The 24333-nt window shown below is 36.9% G+C and overlaps 1 long non-coding RNA gene across 1 annotated transcript in view; it reads right to left on the bottom strand.

Annotated features, from left to right (window-relative positions):
- Window positions 1–1198: 1198 nt before the first annotated feature.
- Window positions 1199–24333, bottom strand: part of LOC143689664 (uncharacterized) — a 41276-nt gene continuing 18141 nt past the window's right edge. The window contains exon 5 of the long non-coding RNA XR_013178871.1: window positions 1199–1546. This is a non-coding gene — a long non-coding RNA (uncharacterized LOC143689664). The remainder of the gene's footprint in view (window positions 1547–24333) is intronic.

The following is a 24333-nucleotide window of genomic DNA, read 5'->3' on the forward strand; positions in this document are numbered from 1 at the left end:
CATATGAAGGGAAATGTGACCATATAAATTGAGGGCTTTTCTGCCCAAATCATTGGTCTTCAAATTCTTCAATCATAGTTGTTCTTAAAAAGTTAATTCTCTAGAATAAGGGCACTAACCCATTTTCCCCACCTGCTGTGATTCAGCTTAATGAACTTTGTCTTAAAAACTACTTTAGGAAATAAATGGTCTAACAAATGTGGAAGAAGAGAAGGGAGCATCTCTGGGCAGGCAAACCTCTTTAGATTATGATGCAGTTGCCTTCTATAAGTGACCTGTATAAACCTAAAGGAGAGGTTGCTGAGGTGCCATACACAAAAGGAAATTTTCCCAGGAATTACTAAGAAATAAAATAGGAGTAAAACCTCCTTAATCAAGGTATTCTGAAAACAAAACAGAAACGAACTCTGGAGCCAGTTTTCCCACTACAGTTACTAATTATGTGTTAACTAGTTAGCTTCTTTTCAATTCTGTTTTTTATCTATAAAATGGGTTTAGGGGTGGGTGCACAGGTGGTTCAGTGGTTAGAATGCCTGCCTTTCATGCAGGAGACCCAAGTTCTATTTCTGGACCAACATGCACCCCCGAAAAAAAAATGGGTTTAGGGGCCCCAACTTTTCATTTTTGTGCAATGAAATACCATGCAAAACATCTAACATTGTGAGATAATATGAAATAGTGATATATACATATATACTAGAAAAATATATATTATACTGTGGTGTATATATATTATAATATATATATATATATATACACCTGATAAAAACTTTTCCATTTAATTTCTAGCTAAGACTAAAACAGTTAGAAATTTTTAATTCTATAAATGTGATAAGAAAAGAAGAAGAGCTAGAAGTATATTTTGTGGGACTTGACTTTCAGAAATTTTCTTTTCCTAATCCCTGCTTGGTGGATAATATATGTCATATTAAGGACAAAAAAGAAAAATAGGGTAAACCCAAGATACCCTCAAATTACCTGGACTTCAGTCTTTCATTAGACACATTAACCAAATAACTCCTAAGCATATAGCCATACTGTAGTATAAAAAGCCCTCGATTTGGAATCAGAACCCTTGGCTTTAAATAATGGCTATATTCCTATAAAGTTCTTCTATTTATTGCATTGATATAGCCACTAATCCTATTTCAAGCTCGGTTTTCTCATCGACAAAAGGTGAATATCAAAGAATGACCCATTAGTGTTTTATTATATCAAATGACAGAAGCATGTTTAAAAGCACAGAAAAATTAAGCACAAAGAGATGTCAAGGGGAACGTCTCATTTCCATGGTCTGTTGATAACTGACAACTCTTTTCAGTAATTTTAGCTCTAAAACTGATTTTCGTGGCAGACTTCATACACATATGACCCAGAAAGCTAAGGTCATGCAGCCCTTGGTTTTCTTCTGGTTGTGTGGGCCACAGGAGTCCTGAGCTGCTTGTGGTAAGAGTTTCTTACCAAAGTTCATCCTCAAATGGACCTCAGTAGCAGCTGCTCCTCACCTCCATGTGTGGAAGGTCTGAACAGTCTCAGAAGAGGGGAGCTGGAGAGAGGGAGGAAGAAGTCAGTATGCTCCCTTGGAATCCAACCCCAGTTAGACCCAAGCCCATGTCTTAGGGCTTACTGACAGCTATGCTGGAGCATGGGCCAGTTCCCCACCTGTTTAGATAGACTTTATTACAGGAGTGCTAAGCCTACTGATAATATATTTCCTGCAGTGATCAGGCTCCCACAAAGTACCTATCATTTCATTTGCTAAGTGCACCTCCACCCCCTACCAAGTAAAGAGGAAATAAAGAAAAGTCTTTTCCTTCCCCAATTTTCTCACACCTTAGAATCTCATTTTTTTAAAAATTCTTTCTCTGCACATGTACCAGTGAACAGGAGCTCTCTTTACTGAATCATGTCTCAATTGAGTTGCTACAAATAAAGCACCTCTCATGATTCAGAATAATTGCATTTTATTGAAAAGCAAAAGAGCAAAGTCCGTGGGATTTTTCCCTTGGCCTTGCATTCAACTCACGTGAAGATTCATTGTTAGTAATATAATTGTTGAATATTTATAATTATCATTGTCTCCTGGCGATTAAGGGATCCATTTTACCATGAGAAAGACTTTCAAAAGTTTTGAGAGGAGAATATCCCTACAGTAGCAATTATGTCAGATTATTTTGGTTCTGATATTTCATATTTTATATATTTCAATACTGTTCTCCTTATTTATTCACCACTTCCTATTTTTATATTTACTTTCTGCTGTTCCAATTCATATTTTATTTTTGAGTGTTCTACCCTCCCCTCTGCTTGTAAAATTTAATGTCATGAAAATGATACATGAATAAAGTGGCAAAAGCTCTTAATATACAAAGCCTTGATAATTTTATTGCCTGAAATTGAAGCGATCTCTTTAAAATTCCAGGCTATGATAATGCTGATTTCTTTATAGCATTTAGAAAAAGAGAGAGAGACTACAGCCATCAACATTCAGTATAAAGAAGCATCAGTGATTCTTTGAATTTTTTCTTCATGGCAGCAAAATGCATTGGTCCATCTTAATATTTGTGTAATTTTTATATTGTCTTTCTAACCAACCAACAAGCCAAGACCTATATTGTGGAAGAAAGTTCTGGTATAAGAACTTGAAGATTCAGATGTTTGTATTGATTCTAGCCCTGATATGGACCGTGAAACATTCATCAAGTATCCACTAGGCATGAGCGCTTCTCTGTGTGATTGTGGACATGTAAATGTCAATAGGGCCAGACTCCTGTCGTAGATATCTTCCCATCTAGCAGAGGAGAGGAGGTATGCATAAAATCCTGTAAAGCAAAGTAAAATGCATTAAATGTTGTCAAAACTTACAAATGGAGTGCAGTGTAAACTCAGATGAAAGAAGATATTTCCTTCTAGGGAATATCCAGGAAGATTTCATAGGGAAAAGGAGATTTTAAGTGGGTTGATCTTAAAGGTAGGAGTCACCTGCTGATAGAGCAATGAGAACTTTCTGAAAGAGAAACAGTATGAGCAAATTCGTGGAGGCGGAGGCGGCAGAATGCGGTCTAAGAAATCTGTCAAGACTTGGCAGAGAAGAGGATATGTGAGGGGGAATTAATTAAAGACAATGTTGGAGAAGTGGATCCTAAATTTAGGCTACATTCATTCTGGAATGGGATGTGGCTCTAAAGTACATTATAGCTTAACACATCAATTATTATGTTAGCTTTTAAAAGCTCAAATACATTATTTCTAATCAATTTAAATGTAAAGTTTCTACTTTCTCCTCTCATTATTTTTTTTCCTTATTGCTGTGGTAAAACATGCATTTGAATCCAATTTTGTGACAGGCAAGTATGCTGTTAATACAACTCTTAAATGTGACTTCTAAAAAATGCTAACAATTTCCTTTTATAATGCAACAGTTTCCTTGTTGACCTGCTGATGGAGGTCTCTTTCAGGGCGCAGTTGATTCATCTTAACAGGATAAAGACATTTTGAACTTTGGTATATGTTATTCTTCTCCTTCTGATTCCATTTCCTGAACTCCAAGGCATTTCTTTCCCCAGAGTATGTTTGTTTATTTTTTAAGAGAACTGCTTGGTTACTGGTATTTTGCCCCTAAGATCTATTATAGGAAGAAATATCTAAAATTCACAATTGGAACAATAGATTCTTTTCTTCTTTTTTTCTTTTTTTGATATTAATAGTGAAGGACCCACATTACAAAGTCATTCTTGAAGTATAGTATAAAGTGTGATAAAAATTGCCCACCCACATCACTGATATTTACAGGAAATATCATTATAGATATATTATAGTCTACAGAGTGTCTATGGCATTGTAAGACTTTTGCAGTCTAAACAATTACTGAGACTTCCCTGTGATTTTCTATAAAAGGTTTCTAGGTTGAGCAAAGTTATCCATTAACATGCTTGCATTATGAAACAAAATTTTCTTTTTGCATCCCAGGAAGATATTTAGCTATTTGACATTCTCCTGAGTCATATGCTAAAGACAAGAAACCAGTAGGTAGAGTACAGTCGCTTGATTTAACAAAACGTTCCCAACAAATTTATTTTCCTATTATCTTCCTTCTGTCGCTCTGCACTTTTTTTAACTTTATTCATCTTCCATACAATTACTTTGTTAAATTCTGAATATCTTATTTATTTAGAGACCTTATTTTTCTTGAATACTAGTTTGCTTTATTCTAATATATGTCTAAATTTCTCACTTTATGTTGCATCTTCATGAAGAAGGCATTGCATTCCAAACTGTCAATCCTTTGATCATCTTGATTTTTAAAAATCAGATTCCTTCTCTCCAAAGCGCAAATCCTCAGGACTATCTTCTTCTTCAGCTCACCACAAAAATAATATCCTCTATCTCAAAACCTAAGTAACTCTGCAAGCCACATTCGAAATAAGAGCTAATAAGTAATGCAATTGCTTCTTTTGATTCTTTATCAGTCTGAATCAAGGCTTTCCATGAATTTCTTTGCCTTCAAAAAACTAACAATGCCCATTGATGTTAAAGGCTTCTTTACTTAAGCTAATGATTGTCTCACCTGAGTCACCAGAAGTATAGATGTGTCACTGAATTTGGTTTGTCTTCTGTCAGTGTAAGATTTTTATATATGTGCACATTAAATTGTCTTTTCCGTTTTTTGACACAGTCAGCAAAAAATATCCTCAGACTAAGAAACTAGAAATATCTATTGTCCTAAGGGATGCACTTCTTCCAAAATCACTTGTCTGAAGCAAAGAATGTCATTTCAGCATCCCTACAGTCTGATCATTATATTTTATTCACATGCTTTCTTCACCTTTTTTACAGCACACCCCAGAGATGAATGATGGAAGATAGATTACTATAATTTCACAAGATGTGAAATATAAGGAAAAGAGTTAAAGGTTGAGTCTCCTTTGACCAAATAAGTAACTTTATGTAAAAATGTTTTAATTTGAATCTAATTTGCATAACTGTTGGATGCATCATTTCGTTTTTCATTCCTTTCTACTTTCAAAAAAACTGAGCAATCATTAGGAAAAAAAGTGAGCAACATAATCATCAGAGCTGCAGTTAAAATAGGTTTACAAAAGCAATATCTTGAGCATTTTTAAAGAAATGGTAATAAATATATGTATTTATATCTATAAATTTAGATTTGTTTATATCTGAAAACAGTTCTATTTATATCTACAGATGTAGACATTACACAAAGTAAGAACAGAAAAATCCATTTTCAGTGAGCCTAAAAAACGAATATAATCTACAAATTCTAAATTATGTGTGAGAGTGGCCAAAAGCAAAACAGAATCTGGTAAGAAATAATGGAGGGAAACAGCCATAGAGTGTCAGAGAAAAACAAGAATTGCCGAAATGTCCTGCCGAGGAGTGATCTCTTATTGTCACCAAATTTTCTTCTATGTACAGGCATAGAAATAAAGAGATAAAAGAGAAAGGGTAGGAAGGGTGGGGTGGAAGGTGGAAGGAGGGCCAGTGAGTATGTCGTAGATCTCAAAAAAGGATCAGATTTGAAAACCTTCAAAGTGATTTGATTGCATGTGTCCCTCAGAGGCAGTGGTTTGGGTAGAAACTGGCAGAACACATGGCTGACAGAAGATATATTTCAGGAACAGAATAGAATCTAAGAAGTAGAGAGGAGGGGACTGCATAGAGGGCCCCTACATTAACAAAACAAGGGAAAGAGCATTGAGCTGAGCATGGAAAGCTAAACTGGCTCACCTCCACAAGAACTCCTGAAAGACATGCCCAGGAAAACTGCATTCACTCAAACATAAACAGACCTTTTCATAGTGCTCCTTCTTATGTTCCTGGGGAGATAATCCTCCTGCTTTGTGTCTCTGCTAATTGTACCTTATGATACAGCATTTACTCATGCTGCATATAATAATCATCCCTGATTGAATCCTCAGTGTGTTTTTCCCTCTGTATGAGCCTCATTTACCTTGTAGAATGTCCCCAAAGAACAATTTGACTTTTGCTAGTGTTCTGCAAGGGATTATTTAGTATGGAACCAGTCTCCACATTAATTTCTCAATTTAAGAATTCCACACAACTCAGTACAAATCTGGGAAACTGCCTTGGTTTTCCAGACTGCTATAACAAATCCTACACAATGGGTTTACTTAAATGATGGGAATTTACTGGCTAGGACAACTACACAATCAGGCACTAGTCAAGAGATACTTTTTCCTGTAGGCTATAACATTCTAGTGCTGCTCTGCTGGTGACGTTTGAGGTTTCTTGCTTTTCACGTGTGTTGGGTCATGTCTCCCACAAAAAGGCATGCCTTGTCCCAACCCCTGGCCCTGCAGGTATAAACCCATTTGTAAACCGGGCCTTTGGAATGTTATTAGCTAAAGTATGCCTAAACTGAATGAGGATGGGCCTTAATCCAATATGGTCAAAGTCTTTATTAGTAAAGGAAATTGGGCATGGGCAGAAAAAGCCATGGAGAGGAATAACTAGTGGAAGTTGATGGAAAAGAAAAGAGAAAGGAGAAGATCTAACATATACATTGTCTTATGATGGAAAAGCCAAAGAAGGATCCAAGGATCATCAACAGCCAGGCAGAACTAACATCAGTATCCAAGGAGAAAGCATCACCTTGCTGCACCTCAATTTTGGACTTCCAGCTTCAGAACTGTGAGCCCATAAAATCCTGTTGTATAAGTCAACTCACTGTATGGTTTTGCTTTGGCAGCTAGGAAAGGAATGTGCCATCATATGTGATTCCTCTCTTTTCCCTTCCAGGTTTCATTAACTTGAGTTTCCAGTTCCTCTTGGTAGCGTTCTATGATTATTTCTGAAGGACCCCAGTAATCAGCTTAAGACTTGCCCTCACTCAGTTGGGACACACCTTAACTAAATTAATATCTTCAAGAAAGCCTATGAACAACGACTTCACACACACAAGAATGTGGATCAAGGTCAAGAACATGTCTAAATTCAGGTACTTTGTTCAATGAATCATAACACCATACTTGAGTTTAGCCCTCCCTTTGGTTTTTCTAATGGTACATTAGCTTTTTTTTTTTTTCCATTTAGAGCCCTCAGCAGAGAAAACCTTCCTTACCCCTATGCTGGACAACTGAGCATCTCTTTCCATAGAAGGGAAGTACATTCAAAGCCCAAACTCTATACACTGGTCTCAATTCTATTTTACAGCCTCATTGTAGCTGAAGGCCAAACTCATGCCCTTATGCAGTATTAACATCTCTTTCTTGCAAAGACTAAGATTGATGTCTTAGTCTGAGAAAACCATCACAGCTTTCACCCATAGACTTAAAGTCAAAACGTAAATTTTCTCTTTAATTCTGACATTTAAAGTCCCCAACCAACTTTACTTCATCTGATTAATCTCAGCTATATTTAATAATGTCTCCTGTCCACATTTTTATGTTGTATACCCATATTTGAACAGTTCAGTGTATTCAAATAAACTATCAAATGTTAGAGTCAGAAAAACTAAACCATTCTATAGACACTTTAAAAATGTGCCACTTCCTCAGAGTGGATTTGGTGGGAGGAGGGAGACAGTTTTCATTCTATAATGAACGTACATTTTTAAAGTTTTGTAATGTTATTACTATAATAAAGTGAATATGTTTTGATGTCACAAGTGGCTACAAAATATATTCAAATCCCACGGCAAGCTGTGCTGGATACTATTTGTTGGTTTCTCCAGATCCAGTCTCCACTCTTCCCCACTTTGCTGCATGTCCAAGAATGTGCTTCCCTGGCTTCTGGCTGCTAGTTGGGTTCAACCAATGGGGAGAAAATTGGTTGAACTTGTAGGAAATAAGACCAGGAGAAGAGTGACTTTTGCATATTTTTCCCCATCTAATGCCAAACTGGTTTGCATGAGGTGGCTGTAGCTCCCTTAACAAAAGCCATGTCTTCTCTCTCTTTCTAGGTGTCCTAGGAGTGTAGTTGCTTAAGGTTGGAGGATCTATTCTAGATTAGTATCTCTAAATCTAGCCCACAAATATGAAAAGAGTTTCTTTATTAAACTTTTCAGTTAAAAGTCACTATGCCCACAGGTAAATGTTTAGGATCCAGAACATATTCTTCAACTCAACAACAAAAAGACAAACAACTCAATTTAAAAATGAGCAAAATACATGAGTAGACACTTTTCAGAAGAGAAAATACAAATGGCTAAAAGGCATATGAAAAGATGCTCAATTTCACTGGCTATTAGGGAAATGCAAATCAAAACCATGATGAGATATCATCTCACACCCACTACAATGGCCATTATAAAAAAAGAACAGAAAATGACAAGTGGTGGAGAGGATGTGGAGAAAGAGGCACACTTATCCACTGTTAGTGGGAATATAAAATGGTACAAGCAGTTTGGAAGGCAGTTTGGTAGTTCTTCAGGAAGCGAAGTGTAGAATTGCTATATGATCCAGCAATCCAATTACTAGGTATACACTCAGAGGAATAAAGACAAGGACATAAACAGACATTTGCACACCAATGTTTATAGTAGCATTATTTATGATTGCCAAGAGTTGGTAACAACCCAAATGTCTATCAATGGATGAATGGCTAAACAAGTTGTGGTACATACATTCATGGAATACTATGCAGTTGTAAAACAGAATAAAATCATAAAGCATTTAACAACATGAATGAAACTTGAAGACATTATGCTGAGTGAAATTAGTCAAAAATAAAATGACAAATACTGTATGGTCTCACTAATATTAACTAATGTTATTGAGTGAACTTTGAGAGTTGAAGTTAAGAGCACAGGTTATCAAGAGATAGAAAGAAGGTCAAGACTGGACATTTGATGCTGAAGAATACAGATTGTGCAACAGAATGATTATAAAAATTCAGAAATGATTGCACAATAATACCTGTTGGTAGCACAATAATGTTTTTACATTATTGTAAGTACACTGAATGGAGCTGAATGTGAATACATTTAAGGGAGAAGGGTTGGGGGTATGTATGAAACAGAAGGAAAGATAGAGGATAAAGATTGAGATGATATAATTTAGGAATGTCTAGAGTGGACAATGATGGGGATTAAATGTACAAATAGAAAAACATTTTTACATGGGGAGAACAAATGAATGTCAACATTGCAAGAGGTTGAAAATGGATGGTATACAGGAAAAAGTACAATCAATGCACACTAGGGTCTATAGTCAACAGTAACATTGCAATATGCCTCCACCAAATGTAGCAAAGCCATTATGCCAAATGTCAACACAGGGAGGCATTAGAGAAGGGTCTGGATTCTATGCAGAAGAAAAGATAATGTCTTCATATAGTTTATTGTGTCAGAGATATGTCTATATACTTAGGTTGGATTATATGATATGTGGATAAAATTGGTTAAAAATGAAGAGAGAAACAACTGTTAGAGAAAATGTGGAGAAAGAAATGTACCTAGTCACCACTCATAGGGAAGCTGAGAGGTGTGTCCCCTCTGAAGGACAGTGTGGTGGTTCCACAAGAGGCTAGGGGTGAGATTGCCATATGATCCTGCAACCCTATGGCTAGATAAATACCTGGAAAAATGTATGTGGGAATTGGGGTGAACATTTGCACACTGGTGTTTATGGTGGCAGTGTTCCTGATTCACAATGGGTGGAGGTGGCCTAAGAATATAATGACTGGGGAATTAAAGAAGGAACTGTGGTGTTTACATACAAGGGACTACAAAGTGGCTGCAAGAAGGAATAAGGTCATGAAGCATCCAACTAGGTGAATGAAACTTAAGAACAGTATCTCGAATAAAATGACAGAATCAAAAAACAAATATTATCATGCCTCACTCATATGGACTAACTAGAATATACAAACTCAGAGAATTGAAGTCAAGAGCATGGGTTATTAGGTTGGAGCCTATATAAATGATCCTAGCTTGTAAAGCTCTTACAGCAGTAACATATACTCAGGAGTTGTAACTGATATTTCTAAATTATGAGATACTGAGCAGTTTGCATATAACTTGGTCATTCTCTGAAATTTTAAGTATTTGTGTGACATCTAAGACTCAGAGTTAGAGCACTGAAGCTATTAAAGCCAACATTACCTCATTCAGCAACTGTTACGAAAGGTGAAAAAGTGATCAGACTTTGTCTAGAGATATGGGTGAAGCTGATTTGGATAGGACTAAAGTGAGTCTGAATACTGGGTAAATGATGACATGGCCCATATTTTCGAACTTCAACCTCTGTGTGAGATCAAAGGGAGAGATCTTAATTTGGTGCAAAATTTATAATTTGGAAAGTGCATTACCTAGTTTAACTTTTATGCTTAGTTTACTTGAACACCATAAGTGCATGGGCTCTTGAATAGGACATAGATCTTGTTGGCTTGTACAGGCTAGTGTGATGCCCTGATATATCTCAGAGTAATTTAGGCAGAGAATAAAAAGTATTTGCAAAGTCCCCTTAGGGTACTGGGGAGAAAGAAGAAATATTAAACTTCCTCATCTGGGGAATTCTTGATATTCTGGCAAGAAATTCAATTGACTGAGCCCTTGATCTTGGGGCTCTTCCCTATGAAATTTATTCTTGCAAAGGAGACGCTAAGCCTCCTAATAATTCTGCCTAAGAGACACCACTTAGAGAACCACTTTTGTTGCTCAGCTGTGGCCTTTCTCTAAGCCTCCTAATAATTCTGCCTAAGAGACACCTCTTAGAGAACCACTTTTGTTGCTCAGCTGTGGCCTTTCTCTAAGCCAACTTGGCAAATGAACTCACTGCCTTCCCCACTATGTGGGTCATGACTCCGAAAGGTGTTAATCTCACTGGCAATGGGGGACCTGACACCTGGGGATGAGCCAGGACCCAATATTATCAGAATGAGAAAGCTTTCTTGACCAAAAGGAGGAAGAGAGAAATGAGGCAAAATAAACTCTCAGTGACTGAGATATTTCAAACAGAGTCAGGAGGATACCCTGGAGGTTACTGTTATGCATTATGTAGATATGGTGTACTGGAGTGGCTGGAGGGAAGACCTGAAACTGCTCCAGTAGCCTTGATTCTTGAAGAAGACGTATAACTATATACCTTTTACAATGTGACTGTGTGATTGTGAAAACCTTGTGATTGATGCTCCTTTTATCCAGGGTATGGACAGATGAGTAAAAGAAGAAAATAAGAATAAAAAATAAATATTAAGGTGAGGGTAATTAAAGGGCAAAAATTGGGTAGTTTGAAATACTGTGGATCAATGAGAGGAAGGGGTAAGTGGTATGGGATGTATAATTTCTTTTTATCTATTTCTCTGGAGTGATGAAAGTGTTCTAAAAATGGTGGTGGTGAAGAATACACAACTATGTGATGATATTGTGAGTCATTGATTGTATAATATGGTTGTACTGTTTGTGTGTGAATATTTCTTAATAAAAACATATTTAAAAAAAGAGTCACAGTACCCAAAGTTTTCACTGGAGAAAAAATGTGGAACTGTTAAACTTCTCCACTGGGGAATTCTCCATTCTGGGGAATTCCTGATATTCTATTTACTTCCAATTTATTAAGCCAAGTCCTGAATTTTAAGGCTTAACCTTATGAAACATTTCTGCAAAGGTAAAGCTAGGTCTGAATGTAATTATGTCTAAGAGTCACCTCAGTGAGCCTCTTTTGTTGCTCAGAGGTGGCCAGGGGTGAGCCTGGCCCTGGCATCATGAGTTTGATGATGGTTCTTGATCAAAAGGGAGAAAAGAAATAGAACAAAATAAAATTTCAGTCACTAAGAGATTTCAAATAGAGTTGAGAAGTCATTCTGGAGATTACTCTTATACAAGCTTTAGCTAAATATTGGTAACTACTATGCTATGCTGAGCCCCAACCAATGGTATCCCTGAAATCCCTAGGGAGTGCCCTGAGCTCTCTTTAAACTTTTATAAATTTTTTCTTAGGAAGTTATTTTTTCAGAAACTTAAGGTATCCAGATTGATCTGATAACAGATAAGCCCTTAACTCAGAGGTCCCTGACTCTTAAAGAACATCAACCAGTTTCATTCCGCTGCCTCATAAATTTAACACCCCTTTCCAGCATGAAGAAGTTAAAATAGTCATTTCCCAGATATCCCTGAAGATTGAGAAAAAGAGCAAATGAGAGAGAGGAGATTAACAGAGAAATTAGGATTTAACAATTTTCTGTGACTACTGACTCATTATGTAGATATTTCTTTTTAGTATCTAGTGCTTTAGAACAGACAGAAGGATATACCTTAAGTTGTTGAACATAATTCGGTAGCCTTTGTCTTTGATAATGATTGTATAGCTACACTGAAAAAATAAGGTCTATTGCCTGTGTTTGTATGGATCTATTTTTGGATGTTTTGTTCTATACCATTAATTGGGTAGAGTGCAATTCTAGTGGTCAGTAAGTGGGAGGGGTAAGGAGTAGGGGATATTTGGAGTTTTCTTTTTTCCTTTTTATTTCTTTCTCTGGAGTAATGCAAATGTTCTAAAAATGATCATGGTGATGAATGTACAACTATGTGATGATACTGTGAACTGTTGATTGTACACTTTGGATGCATTGTATGATGTGTGAATATATCATAATAAAATTACATTTAAAGATAGCATGAGGGACGGGCAATGGTGGCTTGGTGGCAGAGTTCTTGCCTGCCGTGCCAGAGACCTGGGTTCATTTCCTGGTGCCTGCCCATGCAAAAAAATAATAATAACATGAGGAGAGATATACAGATAAATGGAATTGAATTGAGAGCTCAGAATAAACCCTCACATTTATGGCCAACTGATATTTGACAAGTGTGCCAAGTCCACTCAATTGGGAAAGAACAGTGCTGATAAAATTGGATGTCCATATGCAAAAAAAAAAAAAGGTGGATTCTACCTCTCCCCATACCAAAAATCTGAAGAAGGTTTAATATCCAGAATATATAAAGAAATCTTACAACTCAACAACAAAAAAGGCAAATTGTCCAATTAAAAAATGGGCAAAAGACTTGAATAGGCATTTCTTCAAAGAGGATATACAAAAGGCCAAAAAGTACATGAAAGGATGCTTAACATCACTAGCCATTAGGGAAATGCACATCAAAACCACAATGAGAAACCATTTCACACCCATTAGAATGGCTACTATTAGGAAAAAAGGGAAATACGTGTTGGAGAGGATGCAGAGCAATAAGAACACTCATTCGTTCTTGGAGGGGATATAAAATATGTAGTCGCTGAGGAGGATACATAGGCAGTTCCTCAGAAACTTCAGTATAGAACTACCACATGATTTAGCAATCCCACTTCTAGATATATATCTCAAAGAAATTAAAGCAGTGTCTTGAGCAGACACTTACATGATGATGCTCATAGCAACATTATTCATAATTTCCAAAAGATGGAAGGAACCCAAGTGTCCATCAACTTATGAATAAATAAACAAAATATTGTATACACACACATAAGCTATTATGCAAATGTAAAAAGGAATGAAGTCCTGATACATGAGGCAATGTGGATAAATCTTGAAGACATCATGTTGAGTAAAATAAGTCAAACACAAAAGGATGAATTGTGTATGATCTCATTGATATGAAACAATTAGAATAAACAAATGCATAAAATCAGAATCTAGACTACAGCTTATCAGGGGATGGGGTGGAGATAGAGAATAGAGGGTGAAGGCTTAAAAGGTACAGAGTTTTTATTTGGGATTATGGGAGTTTTGTTAAAGGCTGTATATGTGACGGTAGTACAAACATCATAACATCATGAACATAATTAACAGCACGAAATTATATATTTGAATGTGGTTAACAGAAGGAAATTTTACGTTGTATATACACATTACCAGAATAATATTTTTTGAAAGTCCATGGAATCTCACAGCACAAATAGAGACCCCTAATGTAAACCATGAACAATTAATAGTGCAATTATAAAACTATGCTTTCATCAATTGTAACAAATACACTACTCTAATACAAGGTACTAATAATAGGAGAGTATATGAGAACTCTATTTTATGCACGATTGCTCTGTAAGCCTACAAGTTCTCTAATAAAAAAAATTATGTGCTCTCTCTTGCCTGTTGGACTATAGGACTATGACTTGTACAATAATTGTTTCCAGACATTGCTTTAGGATAGCTTCTCACCAAGTGAGTTTCTGGAACTGTGTGAGTCACATATTTGATGAAAGCACAGATAACATTCTTGGGGTCAGATTGTAACCTGAACATGTGGTGACTACACAATTGCTCTCATCACTGACACTGGTGACAACAGAATGAGCATAGCGAAGGTCAAGATGTCTAGAGAGCAAACAACTCTGGCATTAATTGCTATGGTGACAAGAGTGATTATAAAGCTTGTGGGATCAGCTGGCAGCTCAGAAGGCCTTAGAGAGTATATGCAGGGAAATTGATAATTGAAGTCCATGGACATACAATTATGAAAACAAATGGAAAACTAAAGACGTCCATAGCATCTTTGAATTTACAAGGTAGATATGGGTGATGGCAACCCCAGACTTGACAGTAAGTACTGCAGATTGGCAGCTCCAATCCTCAACCTTCTAGTGTCTGATGCTAAATGAAGGGCTTATGTAAGGAAGGAGTGAGTCCCTTAGTTAAGGAATGGAAATGTTACAGCAGACAGAGAAGAGAATGAAAACTTTGTATTTCTGACTATCCCTTACCAACAGAAGCCATTGTTCTCTTACTCTCACATTTCCAACTGAGAGAACAAAGCTTCTTCTTATAAAAACATGTCAATGTCTGTTACTGAGACACTTGATGATTTTCCTCAAGAACAATGCCAGTCAAACACCATTGTCTTCAGGCCCAGAAAGGTTTAGATCTCCACAGAGACAAGTCTCCCTTCCCCCAAACAAGGAAAACAATGACTTTTCTGGTAGAAGAGAGAACATTAAACAAGTTGTAGGACCTTGTCATTTTCTTTTGGCAGTAAATTGAGGAAAAGTAGTCAGGAAGAACTATGCTCAGGAAGTGCTAGAGCAAGGATGGTAGAATATGGGATTTGGATTGGGGCAAATTTACTGAATTATTTGGGCAACCCTAGCATTTCATCTTTATCAAATACTTGGAAATGGCCACAGTTGTCTCCTAGATCAGTTAATTAAAATTTAAACCTAGCAATGGTCTAGAACGAACACAGTGAAATTCTAGAATGTCCTTAGCATGCCTTAATGGAAAGAGTCTGAAGACCCAGAGATTTGGGGATGAGGAAAAGAATCTATTATATGCAATCTGCTCAGCCACCATCTAAACATTTCCATTGGAGGGAAGTACTGAAGTCCTTCCTTTCAACGGGCATTGAGAAATAACTTGGTGCGAGGGCACCAGCATCCTTGCTGATCTCTGTGGTGGATTTCCTTTGTAAACCAGAGATGATGGTGGGAGACTTAATATTGGAATCAAGTCCATCACCTCATGAAATAATGAGGACTCAGAGTGGTTGAGGCCAGCTGGTGGTGCTTAGACAAAAGAGACAATGAGACAATTTCCAAATAAAAGCCACACTGATGCAGCAGTATTTAGAGTGTTTTGACCTGCAGGAATTTGAAGCTATTGTAAATTCATCACAGAGTCCCAGAGATGAAATATATGGACAGTCTATTGAAATGCTGTTATATGTGCGTTTGTGTGTGCATATGTGTATAGTTGTTATTGTTGTAAGGTAATATTGCCCGTATTACCTTATGCTCCCATGTTGAGATTCTTGGTCACCTATTCAGTTTCCAGACCTAAGCCAAGTAACAAAATGAAAATTCTTCTTTGATAGAAGGAACAGGTCCTTTGGCAGAAAAGTCTTCAATGTTGTCACATATATATATTGTAAAGCTATCCCCAAGCCACCCACTGAGTGAATTGTAGCCCTTCACTAGGGTAACTGTATATGAGGAAAGGGAAATATCCAGATAATATGTAGGGTATAAGTAGAGAGATCTGTTGGAACTGTAGTTTAAGCTCAGAAGACAAAAGATCATAAAATGCAGTCATGCTGGGATAGTCCTGATTATGCCTACTGTCACAGCATTTTGTCTATTTAATTGCTACTTCACTCCAAAATGTGCCCTGGTTTTGTTATAAATGATATGGTCATTTTAGTTATCATACAGCATTTCCAAATTTAGACTTATGACTCTAGACTTAAAATAACACTGTGGGGCTTTTGGGGGTTGATGATAAATGGAGTCTTGGTTGGGCCCATGTCTAATAGGTGAACCACAGACCCATCTAATGTTATATCCCCTGTCCCCAAATGCACTGGTAGAATAAATGTAATTAATAGCTGGCAGAATCCTCACATTACTGTCTTGACCCATAGAATATGGTGATAGAAAAAGTCAAATGGAAGCACCTACAATTGCCCACGACTGCTCCTTAAGATACTAAGCTATAACAATAGTTTGATTCATCCCACTATCAAATAATTGAGAAAAACACTGCCTACAATTTATACCATACTCCATTTTATTAATCTGTTCAATGGAAAGTTCATCTGGGTTTTGGGGAATGATCATAAACAATCTTAACAAATGATCTTTCCCGATGCACCTCTGATTTTACTTGTGGAATCTTTATTGGAGTAATTCAGTGTAGGCCATGGGAGATGATATACAGCTATTTCCTTGTAAATGCCTCCCCCATAGCTGTTAACCAAGGTTTTCAGAAGCAGTTGGCTTTGTAGGAACAGGGATAATAGTATTTCCTTTATTGTCTTGCCTCAACATTTTGTCAAATGTCTTACTCTGCATCACAAATTAATAAGGAGAAGCTTTGATAGTCTTGACGTCCTGCAGAAATCTTTCTGGCACACTACAGTGATGACATTATGCTAATTGGATCTCTTGGGAGGACTATAGTGACCATGGGACACAATGACTATATAACTCAAACTGCCCAACATTACCTGGATGATATTGCAGACTGGAAATGTATTCACAACAGTGGCCTCAAACTGATACAGAAGGTACACTACATTACACAAACAGGTGGCTCAGATTGTCCAGGTACCTACTCTTACCACATTGACAATGCTCTTTCAACAGACCCATTGCTTCATGGTCGGGGGTGGGGGGGACGGTTCTATGACTTGATAGCAGAGCTTTGCATTTGGTTCTACACAGTAGACAGGCACCAACCAAAAAGATAGTATTATTTAGAGTGGCCCTGAAAGCAGTGTGGAGGAAAATCCTCCAGTATGCCTAAATGCAATATATATGGAATTCCATTTCATGTGAAATAAGAGGTGGACTGAACTATGTATCTATATTGATACTTGAATGGTAGCTAATAGATTGGGAATCAAGCCAGAAAAAAATGGAAAAAAATCAAAATTGAAATATGGTAATAAGGGGAACTGTAGAAGTTTCTGGATGGACCCCTTGAACTAAGCCCAGAAGACATTCACTTTGAGAAGGCTATTGTTCTAGTTTGCAAGCTGCCAGAATGCAATATCCAGAAATAGAATGACATTTTTTTTTTAACATGGGCAGACACAGGGAATCAAACCCGGGTCTCTGACAAGGCAAGCAAGAATTCTGCCACCATTGCATCACCCCAGAATGGCTTTAAAAAAGGGACTTTATTTAGTTGCAAGTTAACAGTTCTAAGGCCGTGAAAATGTCCAAATTAAAACAAGGCTATAAAAACGTCCAATCTAAGGCATCCGGGGAAAGATAACTTGTATCAAGAAGGTCGATGATGTTCAGGTTTTCTCTCTCAGTTGGAAAAGCATATAGTGAGATCTGCTAGCTTTCTTTTCAACAGCTTCCCCAGGACTCTGTCTGTTCTGTTGGCTCTGTTGGTTCTGGTGGCTCTTGCGAATCTAGTGGCTCTAAAGCTTTTTCCAAAATGGCTCCCTAATAAAGGGCTCCAGTAAGTTACCCAACCTTGAATGGGTGGAGACCCAACCCATTGCTTCTTCATAGAAACAATAAAAAAGATACCACCCAGCAATACTCAATAAGGATTAAAGACATGGCTTTTCTGTGGTACACAATAGATTCAAACTGGCACAGCCATCAAGAGTAAGGTCGACAGAACGATCCACCCTATGGCTCAGCCTCTTGTCTCAGTCATTGCTGTGCTTGTCCTTAAATGAAATGGCCATGGTGGTAAGGTTGGAACACTGTAAGGCAAGTTCATGGAGGGTAGTATGTGGGTAACAAATTATATAACAAATTATATAACAAAGGAGAAAGCAAATTTCCACAACATTCTTATTGACAATGTTCAAAATATAATATCTGCGTACATTTATTTTTGGTAATATAGGTCTACCAATGTAAGGAATGGAATGCTTTTTTGGAGGTGATAACATTTCATTAATCAGTGCTCACAGTTAGTGTTCTCTATCATAAAATATGTTGGAAATGTTCATTTTTTAATGCTGATTTTTATGAGATATTACATGTTTGTGTTTGAAAGTGTCTTTTCATGCAGATAGTCACTGCCAAATATAGATTTCAATCAATGAGCACATGATTTTTAAATTATTATTTTTATTAGAAAATTTATAGAACAGGCATGTTAAAAAGATGCAGCTTTCCCATATACCCCCTATTGTTGACAATTTGCCTTAGTACAATACCTTTGTTATAAGTGATGAAGGAATATTGAAATGGTCCAGTAGGTCCATGCTTTTCTTATGTACCACCCAATTATTAACACCTTGTATTAGTTTAATACGTTTGTTTTAATTCATGACAGAACGTTCTTGCACTTCTACTATTAACCCCAGTCCATCATCTACAACAGGGTTCCCTGCATAAGCACATATTGATTGATGGCTTTGAAATATAAGTACAAGATTTTCTCTTGATATTGGTGTTTTGACATATCATTATATTGTATATTAATCCCTTCCAACTGACAGTTAGGTGAGCAATTCCCAATTTGTATTTGAGTTAATTGTGAATTACGGAAATTGCCTTTGTGTTTGCATTTCATTTCAAAAAATGTTGCTGGAACTGTAGTTTGAGCTCAGAAAACAAGTTTATATTTAGTGGCTCTCACTTCTTGTTCTAACTTTTAGCAGCACAGAAAATATATAAAGTAGTCTGGCATTATTTGTGATTCAAATGTCTATTGTCAAAATGCCTTTACCACAGTATCAGTTTCATATATAAACACCATACTGTCTTTTAATTTTAGGTTGAATCTAGAAGGTTTATCAAATTTGCAGCAGAAGCTACTTTCCAAAGGCTGTCAGTATTCAAAAATATGGTTGAGGGCAGTTGTTGTTCAGTTAAATTTTAATATTGGCCTTGAGCCCAGAAAAAAAAAATCACAATAAGACAACTTGTGGTCTGCTAAGCCATCAGACCATTGACATAGGTGTTAAGCAAGTCAGGGTATACAACTATTTCTGACAAAAATTCACTGAATTGATAATGAATGGTTAATTCCATGCAAATTACGGAATTTCAATGTTGACACTTCTAAGTTGACATTTAACTATTTTCTGCAAAGTATCTGCTGATGAATACCACAATGAATAACCACACATTTAAAGCACCTTAAACATTTTTCACAAGCTTGGAAAATTTGTCCAGCTAAGCCTTTTTTTCTGCTCCACACATATTTTTACCACCATCAATGATAACGCATCTTAGCAGATTTCACTTTAGGTTGAACAGAATTTATGTCTTTCAAATTCTTTGAAAATGTTCTTGCCTCTAGTTGTTCCATGCAGACTGTTCATAAAGGCTAATTCTTCAGTCATTTCAAATTCAGCACAGACTCCCTGAATAAATAACAACTGAGAGCATCGGTAACATCTGTCAATTCATCAAGAGTCAAGGCAAATCACTCTAAATCATTTGCCTTGTTTTTTTTAAATTGGTGATTGACGTTGCAACCAATCTTTTCAACTTTTTGAACAACTGTTATAGGAGGAAGGCTAGCAGTCTTATATATTTTCTTTATAGCTGGACAAATTTTTCATCTGCTGCAATCAAACAAACTCACCACAGACAAAGCAATTTCCTTGCATGGCTAACAAATGAGGTCCTTCATAACTCGCTTCCCTGAGCCCCACAAAGGATCAACTGAAGACTCTGCTGCAACATATCCTGTGACAACTTTGCCCTCTGATCTCACTTTCATTTTTGTGTATGTGGAGAATTTCTTCTGTGTGGAGATATCCTGTATACATTTCTACCATTTCTAAATGGTTGAAATCCTTCATTGTAAGGATGGTCTAACCCTTCAGTCCCAAAGCTCTGACTTTGATGGTCTCATCTATGTAGGTTTGCTTCATAAACTACTGAAGTAGGAAATGTAGTTACTAAGTTTTAGCTAATATTTTTTCATTCTTCCTTTTTACAACTGCTGCTTTACTAAAAGAAGACTCATGGTAGCTAACGTTTTTTGGTTCCAAGTAATAATATGACCACATTGATACTGGGTACAGTCTTCCTGGTGGGTTTAGTAATTGATGGCAGAAGAATGAAGATGGGAATTTATTCTATTGGCTTCCTTCCTCTATTTCCTACTGGCCGGAGAAATTTATGAGGAGATCTCTCCACACATTGCTTTCTTTGGGTTGTGGCAACTCTCTCTCTCCCTTCTTCCTTTAAGCTTAGAAACAGGATCCCTCTGCTGTTGCTAACACCAGAGCACTATATTTAGTTTTGTGGTTTCTTTAAACTTTGGACATACCTTTAGTGAACTCTCTTCAATTACTAAATATTTCAGTTTATATTTATTGTATGACAGATCATCCCAAATATGAAACAGCCACTACTTTACTGTTCATGATTGTGTGAGTCAGGAATTTGGGCTAGAATCAATGAGGACAACTCATCCCTTCTCTACACGGTGTTAGCTGTGGTTGAATTGTGGCTAAAGGACCCAAGAAGACCTAACTTATCTGACCGTGGCCTCAGCAGATAGCTGAAGAAGCTGGGATTTGGCTGGAAGGGTTGGGTCCTTCTCTTCTCACGGTGTCATCTGAGTTTAATCATGTGACTTAGGTTTGGTTCTATGCTCAGCCTCTCTTTCCATCAGCGGATCTGATATTCTTTACATGAAGACTGTTTGTCCTCTCTGAGTGACAGCAGAAGCTGCAAACCTCTTAAGTCCTGGTTAGGAAACCTAAGTACATTGCTGTGCTGATTTGAAAGGATGTATGTAACCTAAAAAAGCCATGTTTTAGTCAAAATCCCATTTTATAAAGGCAAAATAATCCCTATTCAATACTGTATGTTTGAATCTGTAATTAGATCATCTCCCTGGAGATGTAACCCAATCAAGAGTGGTTGTTAAACTGAATTAGATGATGACATGTCTCCACCTGTTTGGGTGGGTCTTGATTAGTTTCTGAGGTCCTATAAAAGAGGAAACATTTTGGAGAATGAAAGAGATTCAGAGAGAGCAGAGAATGCTGCAGCACCATGAAGCAGAGAGTCCATGAGCCAGCGATCTTTGGAAATGCAGAAGGAAAATGCCTCCCGGGGAGCTTTATGAGACCCAAGCCAGGAGAGAAAGCTAACAGATGATGCCATGTTCACCATGTGCCCTTCCAACTGAGAGAGAAGCCCTGACTCTGTTTGCAATGTGCCTTCTCACTTGAGACAGAAACCCTGAACTTCATCAGCCTTCTTGAACCAAGGTATCTTTCCCTGGATGGATGCCTTTGTTTGGACATTTCTATAGATTTATTTTAATTGGGAAATTTTCTTGGTCTTAGAACTGTAAACTAGCAACTTATTAAATTCCCCTTTTTAAAAGCCATTTTCTTTCTGGTATATTGCATTCCGGCAGCTAGCAAACCAGAACAATTGCTACCACCATGTGCTGTTTGTCAAAGGAAGTTTCAAGTTCTTCCTAGATCTAAGGGATGGGGAAACATACGATATCTCTTCATGGGCAAAGAAAAGAATACATTTCACAAAAGAGACTGTATAAAGGAAGATGTTGATTTCTTGGGATCCTTTTAAAAATTCCACTTCACCAAATGCAAATGTGCCTCTCACCAGGACCTTAACTGACATACTGTCTGGTCTCATCCTGCTCATTTTCTCCCCTAATGCCCTGTCTTCAATCCACATTGGATTATCTCTATTGCATGAACACATATTCATTTCTTTATTCATGCTAATCTTTCATATTGAAATGTTACTTATATCTTTTCTTTATCTGGAATAAACATACTCATGTCATCACTCCTTGGCTGAGTCTATAGCAGAGCCCTGTCATCCATCCCTGCTGTGCAGTAACAAGGCAGCACCCTAACTGATAGAGTCTATGGACAGAATCATGATTTCCATCAACATTGTACAATAAAGGCACCTTCCTTCTCAGTCAAGCCTGAGGGCTGGGGTTCATCTCCTTTCTCACCTTACAGTACCAATATGGCACCCTTTACCAGCAGACTATCTCCATCCCTTCCCAACAGTAATCAAGTTGCACACTTTCCAAGCAAAGACTGTGCACAGAGTTCTGTCTTCCATCACCATTTTTCAATAGGAGGACAACCTCCTAAAAGAAGATTAATAAGAATCATTCTCATAATATAATACTTGAAACATTCAGCATAGATTTTGAGGGCCTGGCAAAGCTCTACTTAAATGGACAATCAAAAGACACCAATAGTAACAGGACAAAGATGTTGGAATGATCTTAGAAGAATGTTTAAGCAGTCATCATAAAAAAAATCCAACTAGCGTGGATGAACATTCTTGAGAAGCAAATGATAAGGACTCTGAAAAGAAATTGAAGCTAGAAAGAAGAACCAGATGGCAATTTTGGAACTGAAAGTATAATAAACTCTTAAAACAGAAATACTGAAGGGGGCCAATAACAGAATGGTGATTACAGAGGAAAGATCAGTGACTTTGAAAATAAATCAATTGAAATTATACAATCTGAAAAACAGAAAGACATTAGATTAAACATAAATAAATAAATAAACTAAGCTTCAGGAACCTGAGGCAACAATAAAAATCTAATCTTCTTGTCACCAGAATCCCAAAAGGAGAAGGTATAGAAGGGACACCAGGAAACTTTCAGAGGGGAGAGTGACTTGAAATGTTTTAAATATTTATCTGGGAGATGTCTACATGAATGTGTATATAGGTGAAATTCATCAAGCTATATCCTGGAAATGTATGTACTTTACCCATTTCACTGTTTAAACTACATGTGCAGTCCAATAAGGATTTAAAAGAGCATAGCATTTAAAATATATTTGAAGAAATAGGGTTGAATTTTATAAAATAAGATATGACATAAATCTACATACTTAAGGAAATAAATGAAATCCAAACAGTATAAAACCAAAGACATGCATGCCAATATAGATCATATGATCGAACCATTGAAAATAAGCAACAACAAAACCAAAAACCACAAAGAAAACTCTAGGCCTAAATGGCTTCATTGATGAATATATATCCAGAAAATAGAAAATGAAGGAAAACATCCTACTTCACTTTATGGGGCCAACAGTATACAGATTCCAAATTCAGACAAAGACATACATAAATAACAAACTGAAGACCAATGTCCTTGTGCTGGTTTGAAAGGATGCATGTCCCCTAGAAAAGCCATGTTTTAATCTAAATCCCATTTCATAAAGGCAAAATAATCCCTATTCAATACTGTATGTTTGAAACTGTAATCAGATCATCTCCCTGGAGATGTGATTTAATTGAGTGGTTGTTAAACTGGATTAGGTGACAACATATCTCCACCCATTTGGGTAGGTCTTGATAAGTTTCTAGAGTCCTATAAAAAAGGAGACATTTTGGAGAATGAAGGAGATTCAGAAAGAGCAGAGAATGCTGCAGCACCACGAAGCAGAGAGTCCACAGCCAGCGACTTTGGAGATGAAAAAGGAAAATGCCACCTAGGGAGCTTCATGAAACAGGAAGTCAGGAGAAGAAGCTAGCAGATGACACCGTGTTCGCCATGTGCCCTTCCAGATAAGAACAAAACCATAAACTTCATCGATGAACTTCATCAGCCTCCTTGAACCAAGGTATCTTTTCCTGGATGCCTTAGATCAGACGTTTCTATAGACTTGCTTTAATTGGGACATTTTCTCGGCCTTAGTACTGTGAACTTGTAACTTATTAAATTCTCCTTTTTAAAAGGCATTCCATTTCTGGTATATTGCATTCTGGCAGCTAGCAAACTAGAACAGTCCTTCATGATCTTAGATAAAAATATCATCGGAAAATACTATCAAGTCATTTCATGCAATGTATACATCATTACTAAGAAATATTTATCCCAAGAATGCAAGATAGGTTCAACAATTGAAATTCACTTAATATAAATCATTATATCAACAGCCAATGAGGAAAAACTATGATTTCAATA

This window comes from Tamandua tetradactyla, chromosome 7 (assembly GCF_023851605.1).
Source record: "Tamandua tetradactyla isolate mTamTet1 chromosome 7, mTamTet1.pri, whole genome shotgun sequence".
NCBI classification, from domain to species: Eukaryota; Metazoa; Chordata; class Mammalia; order Pilosa; family Myrmecophagidae; genus Tamandua; species Tamandua tetradactyla.